We start from the raw sequence: 11,908 nt of genomic DNA, 5'->3' as shown, positions 1-11,908 counted from the left end.
TTGCTTATCTCGATCCGATCCCGGCCTGGACGTCGATATCTGCGGCGCCGTCCTCTGCTCTGATCTTCATTCATTCTCCTGCGTGTACAGTACATACAGTACTCATCTTTGTGCATCATCAGTAGTTTTGCGGTTCTACAGTACTTATCTTTGTGCATCGATCTGCGTCTACATTTGGTCGACAGAACATTTTTAGTAGAAAAAACTGGGTCCACTTTACAGCTAGCTAGATGGCTAGTGTCTTTAGAATCAGGATGACGCAATCATGTAAAATTGAGTCCACATTTTTATTAGAAAAGGCTGGGTCCACTCTATATATTTTATCCCTGATACGATGCTCTTGTGCACTTTAATTCGTAAATGAATATGTATCAATTAACGCGAAATTGCTCAGCAGGTCGTCCTCAGCCTCTGGAGGCCACACATGCTGTTGTTGTTCCTCCTGCAGTCAACTTGACATCATCACCAGATGAGAGCAAGATCAAGATCGTGTGGTGCCTCTCGGGTCAGTGCGACTACTTCGGCCGTGGTATGCAGGATTGCTACTGCTGCGGGGACCCATATCAGAAAGGAGAATTGCCACGTCACCATGGAAGACTGCAAGTCTGCGTGCCCGGCCTGCAACCCTGAATGCCCGGCCTAGCTTGCTAGCCGCCTCGCTCGCTGCTCTTTCGACGAGGGAAGCAAGGCTCTGAACATTAAAAAAACATATACCGTACCGCCCAAATAAATAACGATGTGTGTTCTCGCGCTTGCATACGGCTCTCTGGACGAACCGCCCTTCGGAAAACTTGTTCAATCTGCTTGTTTTCATTGGTGGAAATGTGGAATACAAGTAATTACCACAAATCTAATTTCTTCAGCATGCATTGCATGGTCGTCGTCGACCAACATTGGTCCCGGCCCGGCCGCCCAGCAGTCTATCTTCTTTATAATTATACTTCTAATAAAGAGGAAAGAATCACAAGAGGAACAAAATCCATCTGCGTACCTTTTAAGACCAGAATTAGTTGGTGTTGCCCAGATCGATGGCGATCACTGTCCCGATGAGCGGGGTACATCGATGGATCAGGATGACGCTCGTAGTCCAGTAGCCTGCTCGCCGTAAGAAGCGCTCGTGTTGCGGAAAAATTTCAAGGTGGATTTTTATTTTAGAAAACCGATACACTGCAAGAAAAACGTACATTCGTCCACGGTCGTTAGTACCGGTCACGGTTTCGACCGGTACTAACGTGCAAATTTAGTACCGGATCAAAGAAACAGTGCCCATGGGAGCCGATTAGTACCGGATGGTGGCTCCAGCCGGCACTAAAGTGCGCCACCGACAGCCCCCAACAGCCGCCTGCAACAGCTAGTGACAATTTAGTACCGGCTGGAGCCACCAGCCGGTACTAAATTGGCGCCAGGAAACTTAGTACCGGCTGGTGGCTCCAGCTGGTACTAAATGGGGAGCTTTAGTACCGGCTGTAGCCACCACCCGGTACTGATGCTCCCACTATAAATTGGGGCTTCTTCCTCCCCGAGCCGAGCCAGCGCCCATTTCACCAGAGAACTAGCTCGAGCTCGGTTTCTTCTCTCATATTAGAGTTGCGCCGCCATTATTTGATCCATTTTTTTGTGATTTGGACTCATTCAAGTGCGCCAAAGGTTTGCAACTTCATCCTCTCTTCATTAATAGTCTTTATTCTTGGTTTTATGCTCTATAGTTAGAGAAATTTGTGACTTTTAGAAATAGTGAGGATGAGTATGATTTCTTTGATTTATGCAATGATTTGAGATATATAGAACCGATGACTTGAATGTGGGAGTAGGTGTATTGGCTAGGTTGAATATGAAAAATTTATAGACATATTTTTCAATCATTTTCTATATATTACAAATGACCGTAGCATATTTTTTATTTTTAGATTCAGATGAGCATTTGGATAGTAGAAATTTTTAGAATGAGTGTAGACAAAACATGTGATTGTAGTAGATATAACCATAATGTGGATAGTTAATTTTTTATAATGAACTAATGAAAGAATTATAATAGATTTTTTTATTATGAATTGATTATTTCGACACTCTAGTGATGTATTTATTCAGGCTCACATTGAAACTATCTATAAGCTAAAAAAATCTTTATTTCGAAACAAGTATACGTCGTTAATCTCCATCCAATAGTGATGACACTACCTTTCGGGGAAACACTATGCGCTATATGGACGTTGCGAATCGGTTGGTCGCATCACCAGCACTTCCGATTGATACGAAGACAGCATTTGACACAGTCAGCATGGCCGTTGTTGCACTGAGAGCATATCAACGAGCACACTGCCTGTGCCTAGTGCTGTGTTCCTATTAACCGGAAATATTGGTGCTGCGACTGGCCGATTGGTGACATCCTTGTACCGCACCGTGTCCCCCCGAAAGGCATTGTCATCACCGCAGGGTCGAGGTTATCGACATATACATTTTCCGAAATAAAGTTTTTTTTCTTCTAGATGGTTTCTGGATATTGAAAAGAGTGTTTTCCTGGAACTGAAGGGTGTCAAAATAATTAGGAGTTATAGAGATTTATTTCAATTAATTAGAGATTTCTCTCAATTAATTTATTTAGGTTTTTTTATTGAGAATTAATGTGATTTTGCATTATTCAAGTGGCATGGTTAATTAGTTTGGTATTTATTATGTATTTAGTTGCATTATTTTGACACTTTAATGATGTATTTATTCGGGCTCATATGGAAACCATCGAGAAGTTTAAAAAATATATATTTCGGATCATGAATATGTCGTTAACCTTGATCCCGTAGTGAAAACACTGCTATTCGGGGCTAGCATCGATATCCACGATATGGTGCGGTATATATGAGGACGCGATGAAGGAGTACAGTCTTGGTCTCAATTATGAAATCCAAACCTTTTGAGTCAGTTAAGAATGAAATTATCCGGACCAAGGCCGTACTCCTTCATCTGGTCCTATTGTACCGCACTGTGTCGTGGATGTCAATAGTAGCCCCGAATGTCAGTGTTATCACTGCAGGGTCAAGGTTGACGACATAGACATGTTTCGAAATAAATATTTTTTCTTCTCGATGGTTTTAGAGAAAGTGAGCCTGAAACAAAACCACGAACATTGATTGCGCATCCCTTATGGCTTGGAACGACATGTTCGCGTTGAACTGAAGAGTGTCAAAATAATTATAGTTTATAATTTATGTTTTCATTTTTATTCTAATAATTTGTTCAGATTTTTTTTCAATTTTTGTCAAGTGGCATGCTTAATTAGTTTGGTATTTGTTATGCATTTAGTTGCATTATTTTGTCACTCTAATGATGTATTTATTGGGGCTCATATTGAAACCATCGAAAAGTTTAAAAAATGTATGTTTCAGATCATGAATATGTCGTTAACCTTGATCCTTCGGTGAAAACTCTGCTATTTGGGCTAGCATCGATATCCACAATGCGGTGCGGTATATATGACGACGCGATGAAGGAGTACGGTCTTGGTCCCAATAATAAAATCCTTCATCGGGTCCTATTGTACCGCACTGTGTCGTGGATGTCAATACTAGCCCCGAATGTCAGTGTCATCACCGCAGGGTCAAGGTTAACGACATAGACATGTTTCGAAACAAACATTTTTTCTTCTCGATGGTTTTAGAGAAAGTGAGCCTGAAACAAAGCCGCGAACATTGATTGCGCATCCCTTATGGCGTGGAACGACGCGTTCGCATTGAACTGAAGAGTGTCAAAATAATTATGGTTTACTATTTATGTTTTCATTTTAAGAAAGCTTGAGTTCCACCCTGCAATACCAAGGATACGAGATCAATGGATATACATTTTACACAAGAGCCCAAGATGAAAAGAGCACGAACCAAAATAGTGGTGTGCGTATTGATGCAATAGGCCATGATGGAAATAAGGACAGCTACTTTGGTGTCATAGAGGAAATATGGGAGCTTGACTATGACCTCTTGAAGATTCCTTTGTTTCGATGCCAATGGGTGAACCGAGCAGGTGGCGGTGTAACGATAGACCGGTATGGAATGACAATAGTGGACTTCAAAAAGATTGGATATAAAGACGAACCATTCATCCTCCCCAAGGATGTGACACATGTTTTCTATGTGAAGGACATGGATAGCAAACCTAAAAAAATAAAGGCAAGTCCGACGACGAGCCAAAACGCCACATAGTTCTTCCAGGAAAAAGAAAAATCATTAGAGTTGAAGACATTTCGGACAAGTCAGAAGACTTTGATCAGTTTTACGACCGTCCTCCATTCTCTGTCGATGTTGACCTTAGCATCCTGTTGTCCTGTCCTCCATTCTCTGTCGATGTTGACCCTAGCATCCTGTTGTCCTGTCCTCCATTCTCTGTCGATGTTGACCCTAGCATCCTGTTGTCCAAAAAGGACGCTCCTTACTTACGCCTCGATCATGATCAAGGGACATTCGTAAAAAGAAAGGTTGTCAACGTTCCATTAAACGATGATGTGTAATCATTATGTTATAATTTCATGTTCATATAACCAAGTGATTGATGTAATATATGGTGTATGAAATAACTTAAATTTTAATTTTTATGCATTTATATAATAGTTTGCACACAAAACACAATTGTAACACATATAAAAATATTTGGACTCAATATGATAAATTAATTAAGTGCATACTCAATGTGATAAACATAATTAAAAGAGAAAATATATTTAATTAAGTGCACGCACATATATGATAAAACACCCAAAAAAACAGAAAATCTATTTAATTAACTATTTTAATTAACATGTATGAAATAACTGAGATTTAAATTTTTTATGCATTTATATAATAGTTTGCACACAAAACACAATTGAAACACATATAAAAAATATTTGGACTCAATATGATAAATTAAGTGGATACACATTAAATATATCAAACATAGTGACCTAAAATACAAAAATATAATTTTGCATGATGAAAACAACATATATTTGTATTTATAATTAATTTATTATGAATAAACAACATGTAAAACACTCACAAAAAAACAGAAAAGCTATTTAATTAGTTGTTTAGTGCCGGGCTGAATCTTAGCCCGGTACTAAACAACTGCATGAAAATTTCTCGCCAGATAGGGCAGGTTACTACCGGGCGTAGCCACGGCCCGGTACTAAATGTGGCCATTTAGTACAGGGCCGTGGCTACGCCCGGTACTAACTTCCGTTGGCGCCAGTTTAGTACCGGGCGATGCCTTGGCCCGGTACTAAATTGGCACCCCTATATATATTTCAGGAGCGCCGTTCCCCTCACCTTCGCCTCCGCCGAGATCGATTCGCCGCCGCTGCTGCCGCCGGTCGCAACTCCGCCTCCGCCCCGCCGCCGCGCCTCCATCTCCGCGCCGACACCCTGTCGCGCCTCTGTCTCCGCCTCCGCGACGCCGGGCCCTCTCCTCCTCGACAGCAGGCGCCCCCGCTCCACGCCACCGGTGCCTCCTCGTGGGCCGTCGTCGTGCCCGCTCGCCGCTCACGCGCTGCCGCCGCAGCTCCTCCTCGCCGAGCACGCGCATGCGGGCCCTCAGTTCGCCCGTGCCACGCCACCACACCGGCCTCGTCCACGAGCGCCGCCGTCCTCGCGTCATCCATCCCCGACCGCCGCCGTCCTCAAGCACCGCCACCGCGTGCCTGCAGCTGTGAGCCGCGACGTCCTCCTCGCCCCCGATTCCCCCCACCCCCCCCCCTCACACATTGCACCCGACGCCGATAGGCAGAGGCAAGCGGCCGGCCCCCGGGGGTTTAGGGTTTTTTTATTTTTTTTGTTTGTGATTGAACCTTTTTAATTTAATGAATTATAGGTTCAAATTCGAATTAAGTTTAGGGTTTAGGGTTGAAATTTAGTTTATTTGACTAGTAGGTTCAAATTCAAATTTAGTTTAGGGTTGAATTTTAGTTTAAAGCAGTATTTAGTTTAGGGTTTAGGGTTCAAATTCGAATTTAGTTTAGGTTTTTTAATTAGTTTAAAGCAGTATTCTATTTTGTAAAAAATTGAACAAAAGTTGTAGAAATTTTAGAAAATTTGTAGAAATTATAGATATTTTTTTTCGAAGTATAGTAAATTTGTTAAAATTTTTTGAAAATTTGTAAGAAATTGGTAGATATATACGTAGAAATAATGAAAATAGTAGGAAAATGTTAGGAATTGATACGCACTAGTGAAAATTGTAGAAATTTTTTGAAATTTGTAGAAAATTATAGATATTTGTTCAAAATGTAGTAAATTTGTTGAAATTTGTAGAAAATGTATGGAAAATTATGGAAAATGTAGAGGAATTATGAAAAATTATGGAAAATGTAGAGAAATTATGGAAAATTTTGGAAAATGTATGTAAGTTATGAAAAATGTATGGAAAATTATGGAAAATGTAGAGAAATTATAGATATATTGTACAAAAGTATGTCTTTATATCTTGTAATAATTATGGATATTGTACAAAAATATTATATATTGTAGAAAACTTCATGTCTTTAAGAGCTTCACATTTATTGTTTTATATATTGTATGTTATGAAATGTATATGATGTAAATTTTGTCTTGTACAACTTTATGTATTGAACTTCTAATTTTCTTTGTAAATTTTAGTTTGCTATACTATAAATATAAACAGGTGTAATTAGTAGAAAATCTTAGAAAATTCAGGGCACATTTTATTAAATTCCAGGGCACATTGTATATAAGATGTATATGATGTAAATTTTAGAAATTTTGTCCATGTATGCATTGTGAGGCTTTATCGAAGGTGCACTTATAATTTTTTTATACATTATTAATTAGTAAAAAATTGCATATCAAACATATGTGATTCACATAGGAAACGAAATGGAACCCTTTCGCCGTGATGACGACGAGGCCTTTCTTGCGGACATAATTGGTACGGGCACGCACCACAATGAAGAGGATGCTGCCGAGGACGATGGCAGCCAATACCTTAACGATACTGGCGATGGAGATGATAACTAGACAGAACAAACGACTGTGCAAGATGATAACGCAGAGGTATATACAATTCGTGCTTATATATATAAACATACACATTAATTATGTATGTAAGTATAATGCGTACTAAATACATATTTTTTAGGCATCCGGATTGACTAGGAAACCAAAACGGAAACATGGGTCGAAGAAAATCATGGAGGGGCACACTATTATCACTTCATTGCATCCTGACGGTGAACCAAAGTCTCCGAAGGGTGTGAAGATGACGGTGGTGAATCAATGTGGATGTTATGTCAGGGACCACATTCCCATTAGCTTCAAGCTATGGAAGAAAAGTAAAGCCACAAATATCGATGCTGACGTCGTTCCCGAGACCGAGAAAGAAATGTTATGGGCAGATGTCAAATGGCACTTCACCTTTCCGGAGGACAAAGAACAGCTATTTAAGGATTGGGTCATGAAGAAGATGGCTATTGCTTTTCAGACATTCAAGAAAAATTTGAACAAAGATTATGTTAAAAAGGGACTCACGCCGGATTACGAGAAAAACTTCAAGAATCAACGTCCTTATTGGGAGGCATTCGTGCAGTACAAGTCGTCCGAGGATAGCGAGAAGAAGACAGCCCAAGCCAAGGAAAATGCGAGAAAAAAGAAGCACTTCCATCATCTTGGGCAAGGAGGATATGCGTCGGCGATTCTGAAATGGCAGAAGATGGAAGATGATCTTATTACCAGAGGAATCGTACCGGCGACTTTCAACTGGCCATTGCGAGCAAAACATTACTTCTACGCTCATGGAGGCTCATTGAATATGGAAGATGGGTCGTTCGTCACTAGCGATGCCATAAGGGAAGCGGCCGACAGGCTCGATGTGGCACTAAAGGCCGCGTCTGAAGGCAGCTTCAAGTCAGACAGAGAGAAAGACGAGCTGACGTACGCTCTTGGCACACCGGAACACACAGGACATGTGCGATTCATGAGCGTAGTTCCATGGAAGCATGGCTTCAGTGGCGACATAGAGACGTATCGAAGCCAACAGAGAAGAAAAGCTGAAGTAGCAGAGAAGGTGCGTGCCCTAGAAGAACGGGTTGCTTCGATCGAAGGTGCACTTACAGCTAGCCAACAGCAGCCACCAAAAGCCAGATCAATGGCACAGCTGGAGACTAGCCCCGTCGGCTCGCAGCGTCGTAGCAGCATCGCTTCAATGGAACACCCAGCCGCAGATCGAGAGGAAACGGTTGCGGAACATTACTCCGTGGATGACATCGCCGTGAGGACCCCCTGTAAGCTTCTATTTCCGCTAAGGAAAAAACTGAAAGTAGTCGCTCACGGGGTTGCTGAAGTCCCTGTTCAAGGCGGGACAATCCATGGCATGACGATTCCAGAAGGATATGCTAGAGTCATGGTTGACCGTGTCGAGAAAGGATGGAAAGACCTCGACCTCGAGAACCCTGGAGGCGATGGAGAAGAGGAACTAGGACAGGCCCTCCACACTTGGATCTGTTGGAAAAAAAAACAGTACATAAAAATTGCAGGAAGGGATCCTAGCCCGTCTCCGAGGTCACCGCCAGCTGCTCAAGGGTCTCCGAGGCCCAGTGTGGATCCACCGTCACCGTCCGCAGCCCAGGACCCCAGCGTTAGTCCATCGCTGTCACTGGCCGCTTCCGGGGAGCCTAGTGTTTGTCCGCCTCCGCCATCTCCTCGCCCCGCAAAGAAGAAGAAATCTGCTTGGGTGCCGCCACCGCCACCTCCAAGATATAAGAAGACCCAAGAACGGAAGAAGAAAGAGAATCCCGCGCCAGAGAAGTCAAGTTACGAAATGACTCCAGAGGAATTGGATGCTTATGTGCAAGAAGACGTGCGCAAGCAGTTGAAGCCAAAGAAGCCTCCGCCAAAGGAACCAGTGGATCCGGCAGCGAAGAAATTCTATCTATCCATGATGTGCCAACCAAAGCCTCCACTGATGTCGGATTACGACCGCTCGATTACAAAATCATGGGAGAAGAAGAGTAATCGGAGGTACAACCAAGTCCCCCAGCTCGGCAAACAGCCCAAACAAAGCGTACCCCCTCTAGTAGTGCTTTCAAAAGAGTATGAAGCTACTGCTGAGTTTGTCAAGGAAACGAACCTCACAAAAGCTCAGCAACTAGGTCAGGAAAAAATCCCGGTTCACCAAGGGGCAGGAAGAAAGCCATTTGTACTGGGGGAACCTCTGATGTGGCCAGAGTTGATTGACACCCTACCAACAAGAATGCGTGAGTTACATCAGTGGTACTTGAAAGCATGTGCAGAGGGGTATATAATGCTAGCTGCTCGAATTAAACATACCCATTTCTATCGGGGAATGGATGACATTTGGATTGATTTTGACCATTTTTTGTTTCTATTCCATCAAGACGCCCTAGACAAGTCCCTCGTCAGTGTATGGTCTATGTAAGTGTTTTTTGTCAATTGTATACTCTAGCTCTACTAAGTCGTTTGGATTTCTCATTCCCTCCTTTTATTTGTAATCGTGCAGGATGAAAATGTAAGAATTGCCGGAAGAGCGGGATTTACAATGTTGGCTTCATAGATCCGAATGTTATACATGAGGAGTGTGTACGCAAATATCCGAATCGGACCGAGAATAATTTAGTCATGTCCTTGGAAGGGCAGCACGATCGCACATTCATTCTGTTGCCGTACAACTTCAAGTGAGTCCTTTCACTTTTTGAGTCAACTAGCCAATGAGTGTATATATCTAACATTTTTTGTATCCATATGTATGTATCAACAGTTTCCATTGGATCCTACTTGTGATCGAAATTGATCAGTCCTGAGTTACTGTGTGGAACTCCTTGAATAAGCCACCAGAATTATATCAAAATCTCATAGACATCATGCAAAGGGCATGGTCTCGGTTCCTCAAAACACAATTAGGAGTCGCGTCAACACCGACTGAGCTTGAATTCAACTATAACAAGCCGGTACGAATATCGCACATCTACTTTCATTTATTCAAACAGCATGAATATTTCATAACATGTATATATGTATATAGTGTTTAAGACAGCAACAAGGAACCAACCTCTGCGGATACTACGTATGTGAGCACATGCACTTTTTTTTGCAGAGAAACCAAGAGGGTGACACAAGAAAACTTCGAAGTACGTATAACATTAGTAACAATTTCTTGTATCTAATTCCATGTAGGTACTAAATTAAACTATTGGTGTTTATTTGTTGTTGACAGATTCGGAGACTGAAAGAGAACCTCATCAAACTGGAAAGAATCAGGGCAATTCAAGAAGCACACTGTGGATTCATGTTGGATGAGGTGATAAATCAAAAAGGTGAATTTTATTCCGATCCAATGATAAGTGTGGCTCGAGCTGATAAACTCAACAAACGCCGCAAGAAGGATGCCGGTGCCGATGACGATGCAGATGATTAGAATTATTGAAGAATTTGTCGGAAAAAACTTATGAGAATTCATACTTGTAAATATTATTGTCCTTTATCCATGTATGTATATAATTTCTAACATTTCTTTTATCCATGTATGTATATGTATATAATTTTTTTATTTGCTTTGCTCCATATACAAATACGAATTATAGATACGAGTACGAGTACGAATACACAAACCGCTGCGAGTACGAGTACTAATACTAATTAATTGAAATTGAAAGGAAAAGAGAACAAATATAAAGCATCAAAAAGAAAAAAAAAATCGTTTAGTACCGGTTGGTATTACCAACCGGTACTAAACTGCTCGGCCTAGCTGCTGGCGTGGCCAGCAGTTTAGTACCGGTTGGTGTGTTACCAACCAGTACTAAACGGGCCGTTTAGTACCGGGCCAGCTGACCGGTACTAAGTACGCGTGCACTTAGTACCGGAGGAGCGGTACCAGTCGGAAAACCGGTAGAAACCGGGGGTTCCCGACCGGTACTAATGAGAGATTTTCTAGCAGTGATAACCGTGTTTATTGATGGTGACTGGTTTGATAAAAATTCTCAGTAATCTTGAATCCGTACCCATCTTTCCTCCTAATCCATATGTCCTCTTATTTCTATGCATTGTGATATCTTATTTCTATCCATATTTCAGGAAATTTCTCCCACTAAATTTATGAAAAATAAAAAATCCGATAAACAAGTTTATTAGTAACTCTGTTTTTTTCTCTTACCTGTAAAGTTAATCCTGATGCTCCTGCTGCCGCCCCTGCACGGAGCCATGAGAAAGCCCTAACGGCGCGATCTGTGCGAGCCATTGAATTATCTAGTAGCATCCGCAAAAACAAACGATCTCTGAATAATTTAGAAGTCTCAGTGGGCAGTGTCATTGTAAGGTTAGATAACCGAGCCGGAGGAGTGTCATGGTGATGACACTCCTCTCACATCTCATGACACTCTCTCTGAGATTGGTCTTAGGGAGTTGTACAACTAATAGGAAGTAATTGCGATTTATCTCTATTGGTCCCTAAATTAACATACTACTAGTAGATTGGAATAACCTGCGTTGGTCATGACCAGCGGTCCAGCGCAATGGCGGAGTCCATAAGGGCACTCCCAATGGAGTATTAATGGTAGTTTCTATCTCTATTAAATAGCTTGTCAAATAAGCAAAATGGTGATGTGGCAGCCTAGTTAATGAGGAAAGAGAGTACAAATCATAGAAATGGTTTTCTCATGGAGAAACCATGTCTACTCTTGACCCAATGCACAAGAAATCATGAATTTTCCATTGGGGAGAAACCACTAATTTCTATGGGGTTAATGCAATGCTCCCCATTAGTGGAATTGGGAGAGAGAGAAAACAATTATTACTCAAAGACACTACCACTGTGAAGAATGGTTTCTATAGATGATTTCATTTGCTATGGAAACGTGTTAGTTTCTACCATTGGGACTACCCTAAGCGGCTCGGTTTGCGCTGGTTAATCCCATAATCCG

This window comes from Panicum virgatum, chromosome 9N, assembly GCF_016808335.1.
Source record: "Panicum virgatum strain AP13 chromosome 9N, P.virgatum_v5, whole genome shotgun sequence".
In the NCBI taxonomy this organism is placed as follows: domain Eukaryota; kingdom Viridiplantae; phylum Streptophyta; class Magnoliopsida; order Poales; family Poaceae; genus Panicum; species Panicum virgatum.
The sequence above is the reverse complement of the archived record's forward strand: the minus strand, read 5'-3'. Positions refer to the sequence as shown.